General features: G+C 37.3%; 1 non-coding gene across 1 annotated transcript; it reads right to left on the reverse strand.

Moving 5' to 3' along the window:
- Positions 1–9,799: 9,799 nt before the first annotated feature.
- LOC141675533 (small nucleolar RNA R71) lies at positions 9,800–9,906 on the reverse strand. The gene has a single exon (XR_012556181.1). It is a non-coding gene; the product is annotated as a small nucleolar RNA R71 (small nucleolar RNA).
- Positions 9,907–10,269: the final 363 nt, after the last annotated feature.

Genomic DNA, 10,269 nt, shown 5'->3' on the forward strand with positions numbered 1-10,269 from the left:
TAAATCCTTTCTTATAAGTCCTTTACACTTTGAAGTATCGTACTTGGATTTGAATTTGTAGGATTTTAACTTTGTAATTATATTGTGATTTTTGTAATCCTTGATGGTTCATAGATACAGTTGTTTTTTCAAAATTTGCTTTCTTCAAAAACTAATAGCGTTTACATACACTCATTTGGTACGTATAATCACAATATCAACTCGGAATCTTAAATTAAAAATTGGTATATAGTGTGGTCGCAAAAGTTTTTATTAAACCGCAAGGTTACTATTCATAAAGGTCTTTTACCGATGTCAAAATTTTAGGTTCTTACACCTTGTTTATTTTCCTATCATGGAGGGTCCTCAGGTAAGTGAGGTAAATACTTATGTCCCTATTCCTTCTACCTCTCAAGTTTCTTTTCCATTGACTGTGGCTATGGCATCTGTGTCAATGAACCAACAGATGCCTACCCAAGCCACAAAATCCAAAACTTCAAAATCCAAATCAAAGAAACCACACTCTGGTGTCTCTCAAAATATGTCAGTTTCAAAATCTACCAAAACCAAATAGGGGAGTGTGAAGGGTGGTGAGATTGGTGAGGGACAGGGTGAACATCAAAGAATCCCTAAGAATAAGGATGGTGAGGTGAGTGTACCCAAACCTAGCCACACCACAGTTTCCCAACAAACGGTGGTGCTTAATAAGAAAATTTGCACATCTCTAGTTTCATCCTCCTAAAAGGATGCTACTATTATAACAAACTCCCAACTAGGAGCACAGGCCAAAAGGGTTAGAGCATAGACTCACCCCAGACTTATGCAAGAAAGAAGAAGTCTAGAAAACTTGGGGATGCACAGGGATCACACACAGTGCAAACTGCAGCTAAAGACTCAGTCACTGCACCTTCTCAAATTCAGTTTGATCTAGCTCTAATAAATGTGGAGTCACAGCCAAAATCTTTAACAATAGAATCACCAAACACACAAAACTCTCCCACCAATTCTCTAGATGTGGACATGATTCACCGATCAATTCTTGATTCTCCTTCTTTAACTCTATTGGAGAAGCCAAAATTCAGTGCAAATGAGCATCATCTTTTATATGACTTGTTGGCTCACTTGCCAATTCTTTTAGGAACTGTTGAGTCTTTTGTGCCTAAATTATCATCAATCTGCACAGAGTCCATAATAGTTTCTACTTCAAACTCTATCATTTCCTCTATGCCGGTGGATATTGTTCATCCGTAGTCTAGTGATTGTATCCCGACGGATGTGCCTAATAGCAGTCATTATTGGCTATCCTAACTACTACCCCGATGGATATTCCTCATCCGTCGATACTCACTACACAAGATGAATTTTCATCAATCGTTTTAAGTGTAGATGAGTTATTAGTTGTACAATCACTCCTAGGCTTGAGGGAAGGGAGTGAACAGAGTGAGAGGCTGAGTTGCTCTCAGGTAAAAGGAGAGGCTGAAAATATGCTAGCTACTTCTTCCAGCCAGGAAAAAGTGAGTGAGGGGAGTTCCACCTTAGTAGGTGAAGGTGAGAGTGTGAGGGTGGTGAGCCAAGGGGAGCCCTTGATGCAATAAAAAAGAGAAAAAGAGAGAAATGCAGGTACAAAAGATATAAGGATGGAAACCATTGCTAGTGAGTCAATGGATGTCAGTGATGCAGAAAAGGAGAGACTATTTCAGCAAGATTATCAAGCTGTCATAGAATTTATCTCCTTGGATGCTGAGACATTTAATCATCCTATTCCAGCTTATCAAACTCTAGCTGGACAGGGTAATGAGGATGCTGAGAGGATGTTGAACCTGGTGCATACTACTGCTTCAATGCAAAGGGAAAATGATGCCATAACTGTTATGCCTTCCACAGCTGATAGTGACTTTGAATTAGTTGAAGGCTCATTTGGGGATAATGGTGAGGATGATGAGGGTGATAGCACGAGAATAGAGGGGGATGCAGACATTCCTTCATGGATGCTAAGTAAAGATTGCTCATATTCACATCTCCAATCCAAGTCAGTAAAGTGATTGTTCAAGCAATTACTTTACCTAAGCCACCAGTATTGGACAGCATTGATCTGATCCAAATAGTAGCTGCTAAGTTGGATTCAAATATAAATTTCAAGAAGCTTGATGTTGCAGTAGTTGAGAAGGAAATATATGACAAATGGAAGAAAATTGATGAAGAAATAATAAAGAAGATTGGACTAGTTGAGAAACCAGACAAGATATTTCATCACTTCTCTCAAGTCAATCAAATTTTTGTGAATGAAATGAGTCTGGGTAATTTGGAAATGGGCCAACCTTCATTTATAAAGTCTCCAAAAGCCAACTTGGCTTTCAAGCCCAAAAGAAATTATCCAAATTCATCTTACAAAAATCCCTTGGATATTATGTTTGAGACTCCTAGGCCAGATGAAAAGAAGCTATTCGCAAGGTCCATTGCATTCTTCAAAGATCTAACTGACTCAATGCTAAAGAGAAGAATTGCTAAAATCTACAGGAATGGGAAAGAAATCTGTGTGGTGGCTGGACACACTCAGTTTGCAGAAGCTAAGAAAGAAGAAAAGGAGAGGATTAAATAAGAAAAGAAGCAAGCTTCTTTAGATGCTAAGAAGCTCAAACAGAAGAAAAAGCAAGTTGCTATAGTAGCCAAGCTCCAAGCTCCAAGCTTTGAAAACTGTAACTGAGATTTCTGAGAAGCAACCTGTGATAGCTGAAACTCAGGATCAGAAAATTCACAAGGAACCTCAACAGAAAAGGAAGTTTAGATACAAAATCCTTCCCAAAATAAGATTGGACTTCAATGATGATAAGATGGAAGATTACATTCCCAACCAGCCTACATCTACAACTCAAACATCCAAGCCCTCAGTGGTGCAGGATGAATCTAAGGTAGCTCCTACAAGGAATTTTCACGGTGAGCCAATAGTTCCCAAGGATGAGCCAGTAGACTGGGATAGTTTACCACTTCCTGAGCTTAATTTATCAATCTTCAACAAGTTAAAGAAGACAAAGACACGAGCAATCAAGAAGGTCAAGCCTGTGACTCTCAATACCAAAACCTTAACTAAAGCTCAACCAACTATCAACAAGGGAGATCTTCTATATATTTGTGACATCAAGGAATTTTCAGATATAAATTTCAACCAACTATATATCTGTAAGAGGAATTGATGCTCACAGAATTCTCCCTGAAAAACTGATATTCAAATACAAGGGTGAGAAAGAGATCACTTGGCCCCTTCACAGGATTCTTCAAGAAAGTTGTTCTATTTTGATAAAAATCTTCTCATCTTTCAAGAAATTTTTTGGATTCAATGTGACTGCCAAGAAAATGGTTCTAAAGAATATAGAAGAACTAAGGAGGAGAAAAGCCTCAGATGCACTCCCAAGGACTATATCAATTCCCTTTACAGGAAATACAGTGCACTTGAGGCCTCACTGGCTGATGGAATTCATGGATGAAAAGGGTGTTAGGAGATTCTTCATACTGGATGACCAATTGAGTATCTCAAGCAATGAGACTCTATTGGAAATGAAATAAAAGCTGGATCTATCAAATGATGAAGAATTTGAATTTCACAGACAACTCCAAAATTAAATAGAAGAAAACAACAGGAAGCTTAGGAATAAATCAAGACAATCAAGGAGATAGATCACATCTGCTCAGACTAGAGGAGCACCTTGAAAATGATTGTGAGAACTCTGTGTACACTTTACCTTGTTCAATTTTCAAATAAACTGCAGCACCTACTAGTTTTATCTACCATAATTTAGTCTGTACATTTAGAGTGTTTTGTTATCATCAAGTTTCTCTTAATTTATGGCTATAATTCCAATAGACATAAATTGGGAGAGATTGTTAGGGATATGTTATGATCTTGATGATAAGTTGAACAAAACACCTTAGTAGATCTAACTTATTGTATTTATAGCTCTCGATGGATGTTCAACAATTGTCCCGACGGATGAACTTTATAGTCCCGATGGATAATCACTGAACATCCATCGAGAGTGTAGCTTATGTAATAATAAGTATTGTAGCACATGCCTGTAAACAACAATGTTTTAGTTGAGTAGATGTTGTAGGATTCTTTAAGTCATGTTGACTACTAGATTGATATGCAGAATAGGTTGGCTAATTGTAAATATAAGATGTCTTGTAATTATGTATAAGTGAAATAGAGTCAAGTGACAAAAAGGCTACCAACGGATGATCTACAAAGGCTCCCGACAGATAATCAACAAGGAAACCGACGGATGACCAACATAGTCCCAACGGATGATCATATTCAAAAGAGCAGTTGACAACACAGTGACATGCATCGGGTGTTTGCAAATGGAATGTGGCAGCCTAATTGCAAGATTTAGAGAACAAAGAAGCATTACCATTTCCCTGCAATTATGAAGATATTCAAAGATGCTGGATAGTGTAATGAAGTAACATGGAACTAGACTAGAAACAACTTTTCTTTTACTTGTTTGTATTTTTATCATGTTAGTTGGTGGTATATAAACCAAGTGTAGCAAGTAGAACAATTAACTAAGCAACTAAGCAAGCAAGCATTATTTTCAGAGAGACTAGAAAAAGTTGTATATGTTAAGCATCTCTTTGTAATTCTGCAAGGTCACTTGTAAGCACCAGTGTGTTATTCAAGCATCACAGAGTTCTCATCTTAATATATATATCTGGTGGATAAGTTCAAATCCACCAGAAAGTTTTAAAGCCTTTTGTTTTATTTCTTTGTGACTTGATTTCTATTATTCTTTTATTCTGCATTACTGCAAATCAAGCACAGTCATATATTATTAAGTAATAACAATTTTAAAATCAAGAAAAGAAACCAGAATTACATTCAACCCCCTTTTGTAATTCTTGTTGCATTATTTGGGAATAAAAATGCACTAGGTAATGACTTGCCTTGCTATATTAAAGTATGATAAGTTGTTAAGGGAGCATAATTCGCGGGTATCATGATTTGGTTTGAAGTTCAAAATTCGAATATATTCATGTTAAGTTCGAAAATGAAGTTAATTGTCATGCATGCATAGTTGTATTTATATATCATTGGTTATTATGATTTTGAGAGTATGGAATGATATCTTCAGTAGATGGTAGGTTGAATAAGAGGGAGTGTGATTTAGTTTTGTTGATCCTTGTTATGACGGCCTCAACCCCAAGGTCAGGAGTTGACATCACGAACATCAACAAAACATAAATAATACCACCGAACTTATTATTAATACAACATAAACACAACCCCTTACCAAGATCTTTGTCAGGTTTAAGTATGATTTAAGCTACACAACTATTACAAACCAACTTATTTTAAACAACCCTGACAATTAACTTAATACAACAACTCAACAAACCGTAACCGGTCCGACACTACTACCTCGGAGGAGCCTGCTATGGAGGGAACTGGAACTCTTCCCTGACTACGATAAAAAGGGGTCTCCTAGGCATCTGCAATACATATATACAACACATTCTGCAAAGGTAAGCAATCAATTTCTCAGCAGTACCACTATATGAATAACAAGTATAACAGTTTATGATAAAACAGTTATCGGAACAGAAACCATAACTTGTTACAAAAAAAAGTAAAACATGTATAAACTGGATATCAACAACTAGCATGCTTTGTAAAAAAATATCATCAGTCGTGTGCTGTGCGTAAATACCAGAGTCCAAATTTGGCATGCTATTTTCATTTCCAAAATCACTGCTACATTTCTGGAACCACAAATTCATTGGTTCTGTTACGGGAACTACAAAACCAAAATCAGATATACATTGGATGTTATTTAGGGATGGCAGATCAAGCCTCCACACAAGTTATCTAGGATAGCTAGCCAGGCTATCGCACAAATTGTCTAGGAAAGCTGATCGGGCTTCCACACAAATCAACCGGATCCGCAGAGACTAACCAGGTCTCTCATTAAATATGTTGGACTAATCAGTGAAGATAGGGTGCGCAACCAAATTAGCCACTTACGCAACGTTATCCAATATATGATTCATTTTATACCGTTTTCAAAATCACTTTTACCTATCTCTTGTTAAAAATAATTCTATCACAACACACTATTTTAAAGCTCCTTTCCATTTCAATCACATTTTAGAGACATGTACTTTCAGAAGTTACTTCTCCCCAAAACATATTTTAAACAACATTTTCAAATACAGCGGAAATGTAACTTAAAACGTTTCTGTTTGAAAATAAAACAACAGTTCATTCATATATGCTGAACCATTAAAGAATGGTCATGGGTACTTGCCTTGCAGAGCTTTACAACTATTATTGATTGACCTTGGACCGACTGGGACGATCGGGCTTTATCGTCTAACTATTAGACTATCCTGGATCTGACTTCAACACTCAGGTCCTTCGCTTGGAACCTTTATGAGCTTGTCAACTGATCACTAGGCTATCTTTAGTCCAATGACAACTTTCAGGTCTTCCGACTGAACCTACAGAGTTGAACTACCCTATATTAGACAACCAGTTATGCTTGACATATCCTCGCTATCACTTCTACCCAACCGATAACAATTCCTGACTCGTAAGTATACGTATTACTATAATACACATAAAAATTAGGGTACAAGCATTCACAACTCGATTCAATAATCTTTTTCGAAAAATACATATACCCGTCATCTCGTAAAGTAGGGTTATCAACTATTTTATAAAATGTATTATCACAACATGCAAATACATTTCGTTAAATAGTTCTACAATTATATACATTCAACTAGTAATCCCGATAATCATAGGATATGTCCCCATATTTTCGAATTTAAATTTCCCGAAAATCGGACAACATCTCCTCTGTTTATTGGCCTACCCGTCGAAACATAATCGATGTCAAACCCAATCACAATTCAAAATCAATTCAATCACAACCCAACAATTACAACTCACAATTTAACTAACCATACAACTTTTAAAAATAATAAATATTTTTGTTTCGAAAAATAATTTTATGCATTACTTTATTTGTTTTATAAGTTTAGGACTCAAAATAATTCATCACGGTCCACCTTCGACTCGCCGAGACTCATCATCGATGGCGTCAAAATTCGTCGGTGCCCGAATATTTCGGGTTTCCATACAAACTTCACTAATTAATTCTCGAATAATTAAAATAAATATTCGACTTTTTTTATATCATCAAAATTCATTCGATAATTAATATAGTAATTATCGAATAATTTCATCAATAATTTGCAATCACAACTCAGGCAACTAAAAAGAGTATTCGAATTAATCGAATACTCCTGAACCAAATTGCATCAAATAGAATCAAGGCAATAGAGACAACACGATGATCACATGTCACCAAAATCTCACACGTGCCATCGTCTCCCTGCTGTAAAGCAAAGAGGGCAGCACACGGATATACAAACAAATGTGTGTGTATATGTATACACAATCCAACGAGGCCAACAGAACAACCAGAAACATGAATAGAGGCCTGAAAGAAAGGGGCAGCCGGAAAATCTTACCTGAACCAGGGAGAAGAACGGAAGAAACAGAGAACAAAATAAAGACAGAAGAGAAAATAGGGAAAGAACAGGAGAGAGGGAAAATCGAGCGAGCAATTGAGAGAGATATACAGAGAGGGGAGGTGAGAGCATAGAGAGATCGAGGCTAAGAGATGAACAATAGGGTGTGCGTGTGTATTGATAAGTGGCATTTTATACCACTTAGAACATCTTAAAATGGCTTAAATTGGTGCATTGAAATCAAGTATTTTGTGTATTTGATGCGTTTTTCTAGTGTTTATGCATTTCAGGGTATTAGTGGCATTTCGGAGGAGTAATCATCAAGAAAAAGCCTTGGCATGTGTTCATCATTGAGAGAGGGAAGAAATGGGCAGATTACGGCGAAGAAATGGAGCAAACTCAGGAATTTTCCAGAAGTGTCCTGAGCGCCCGCTCAGCAAAGCTGAGGGGCCGCGCAGGAAGCTGAGCGCCCGCTCAGCTATGCTGAGCGGCCGCGCAGGGTCGGGAAAAAAGATAATTTATTTTAGGACTTCTATTTCTGTTTGACTTCCACTTCTATGTAATCTGAGTTTTATGGGACTATTATATAAGTAGATTTGGAGACGTTTTCAAGGGAGAGGATCGTGGTATTACGCAAGGAGCGAAAGAGATAAGGAAGAAGACCGTTTTAGTACACAACAACGAAGAGGAAGCATATTTTCTTGTGATTCTTGTTTCGTTGTAACGTTGGATGCTAGTTTTCTTACTTTGAACCTATTTACTCTTGTGACGTACTCTGATTTAATATAATTAGTTTAGTTATTATTTTCTTGTATTTGTTTATCATGATTTCATATGAACCCTTGATGACGATAAGTGCTATTATGGGCTAATCGTGATCATGGGGTTGCAACGGATTTACTATGGAATTCTTTAGTTAATTGTTTTATACTTTAGTGTGTGATGATTGTATGATATCTAGTATTGGTTGTGCGTATTCGTCTTATGTGTGTCGCGAACATATAAGATAGGGTGTTAATCTCTTGTGAAGCGACGGTGGATCTTGAGATTTAGAACTTGTCATGCTAGCATAGGTTCATGTACGTTGTGCATGATTAGTGGGTAACTCTAACAGTTTTATTTGCCCTATGTAATCAAAAGGAATAACTTGTGCTTAAATCGTTGTGTTGTCAATTTCTGTAGACATATAGGAACTCAATATAATTGATGACTATTCAACTTCTATCTTAATTGTGGATGTTTGGTAGAATGGTATTAGTACAATAAAAGTTGGCTTTTATCAGTTTCATGTTATTCGATTAATATCATCACTGTCACATGCTAAAGGAATTAACAATGAATATTGAAGGAAGTAGTAATGAAGTTGTGATCTCATGAGTGTTTTATTATTGATAATTTGAAGTATTAATTAAGTGATTAATTAAGTAGTTAATTGTAGTTAATATTTAGTCAACAATTCTAAGTGTTAGTGTCTTAACTTTGAGAAGTAATCATACATTGGTGAGTGAGTTTAATTAGACAATAAATTAGTCTGAGTCTCTGTGGGAACGAAATAGAAAGTATTCTATATTACCTGCGAACGCGTATACTTGCGTGAATATTAGTGTATGTTTTCGCTCTAACAAGTTTTTGGCGCCGCTGCCGGGGACTCGGCGTATTTGTTTAGTTTATGTACTTACCATCATTGGTCATTAGGACTCAGTGATTAGGACGTAGTAGTTACTTATTGTTTCCGGTTGTGTTTCAGGTACTTTAGCGAGCGTTTATGCAAACTCGTTCTCGTACTCGCAAGAGGACTTTAGATACAGCTGAGGAGACAGACGAAGTTTTTGATATTCCGGAGAAGTTAGATTTTGAAGATTCGGATTCAGAAACTGAGCGGAAAGAACCAGTAAACATGGATGATCATATTGTTCAAGCTGATCCAGCTCTCATGGACTTTTCTCGGCCAAAAATTTATGACATTCAGTCAAGCATTCTTCATCCGTCCATTCAAGCTAACACCTTTGAAATCAAGTCGGGCACTATTCAGATGGTGCAGAATTATGTTTCTTTTGGAGAAGCGGCGACTGAAGACCCCAACATGCACATAAGGAATTTTGTCGAGATCTGCAGCACTTTTAAGTATAATGGCGTGACTGATGAGGCTATCAAACTGAGGCTTTTCCCATTCTCACTAAGGGACAAAGCTAAGGACTGGTTACATTCTGAACCAGCTAGGTCCATCACTACGTGGCAAGATCTTGCACAAAAGTTTCTGGTGAAGTTTTATCCAATGGCAAAGACTGCTGCTATGAGGAGTGCTCTTACTCAGTTTGCGCAGCAACCTACAGAATCTATGTGCGAAGCTTGGGAACGCTACAAGGAAATGTTGAGAAAGTGTCCACATCATGGAATGTCTGATTGGATGGTGATCATGGGTTTCTATAATGGTTTGGGGGTCCAATCTCGGCCCATGCTCGATGCAGCAACTGGAGGCGCTTTATGGGCTAAAAGCTATACTGAGGCTTATAATCTTATCGAGACTATGGCTGCAAATGAGCATCAAAACCCAACTCAGAGGATGATGCCTGGTAAGGTAGCAGGTATTCTGGAAGTTGATGCAGCCACCACTATTGCAACACAGCTTCAAGCGCTGTCAATGAAGGTTGATTCTCTAGCTACATATGGAGTTAATCAAATAGCTATGGTTTGTGAGCTTTGTGCAGGTTCTCATGCTACGGATCAGTGTTCTCTTGTCAACGAATCTGTTCAGTATGT

The sequence above is a fragment of the Apium graveolens genome, chromosome 7, assembly GCF_009905375.1.
Source record: "Apium graveolens cultivar Ventura chromosome 7, ASM990537v1, whole genome shotgun sequence".
In the NCBI taxonomy this organism is placed as follows: Eukaryota; Viridiplantae; Streptophyta; class Magnoliopsida; order Apiales; family Apiaceae; genus Apium; species Apium graveolens.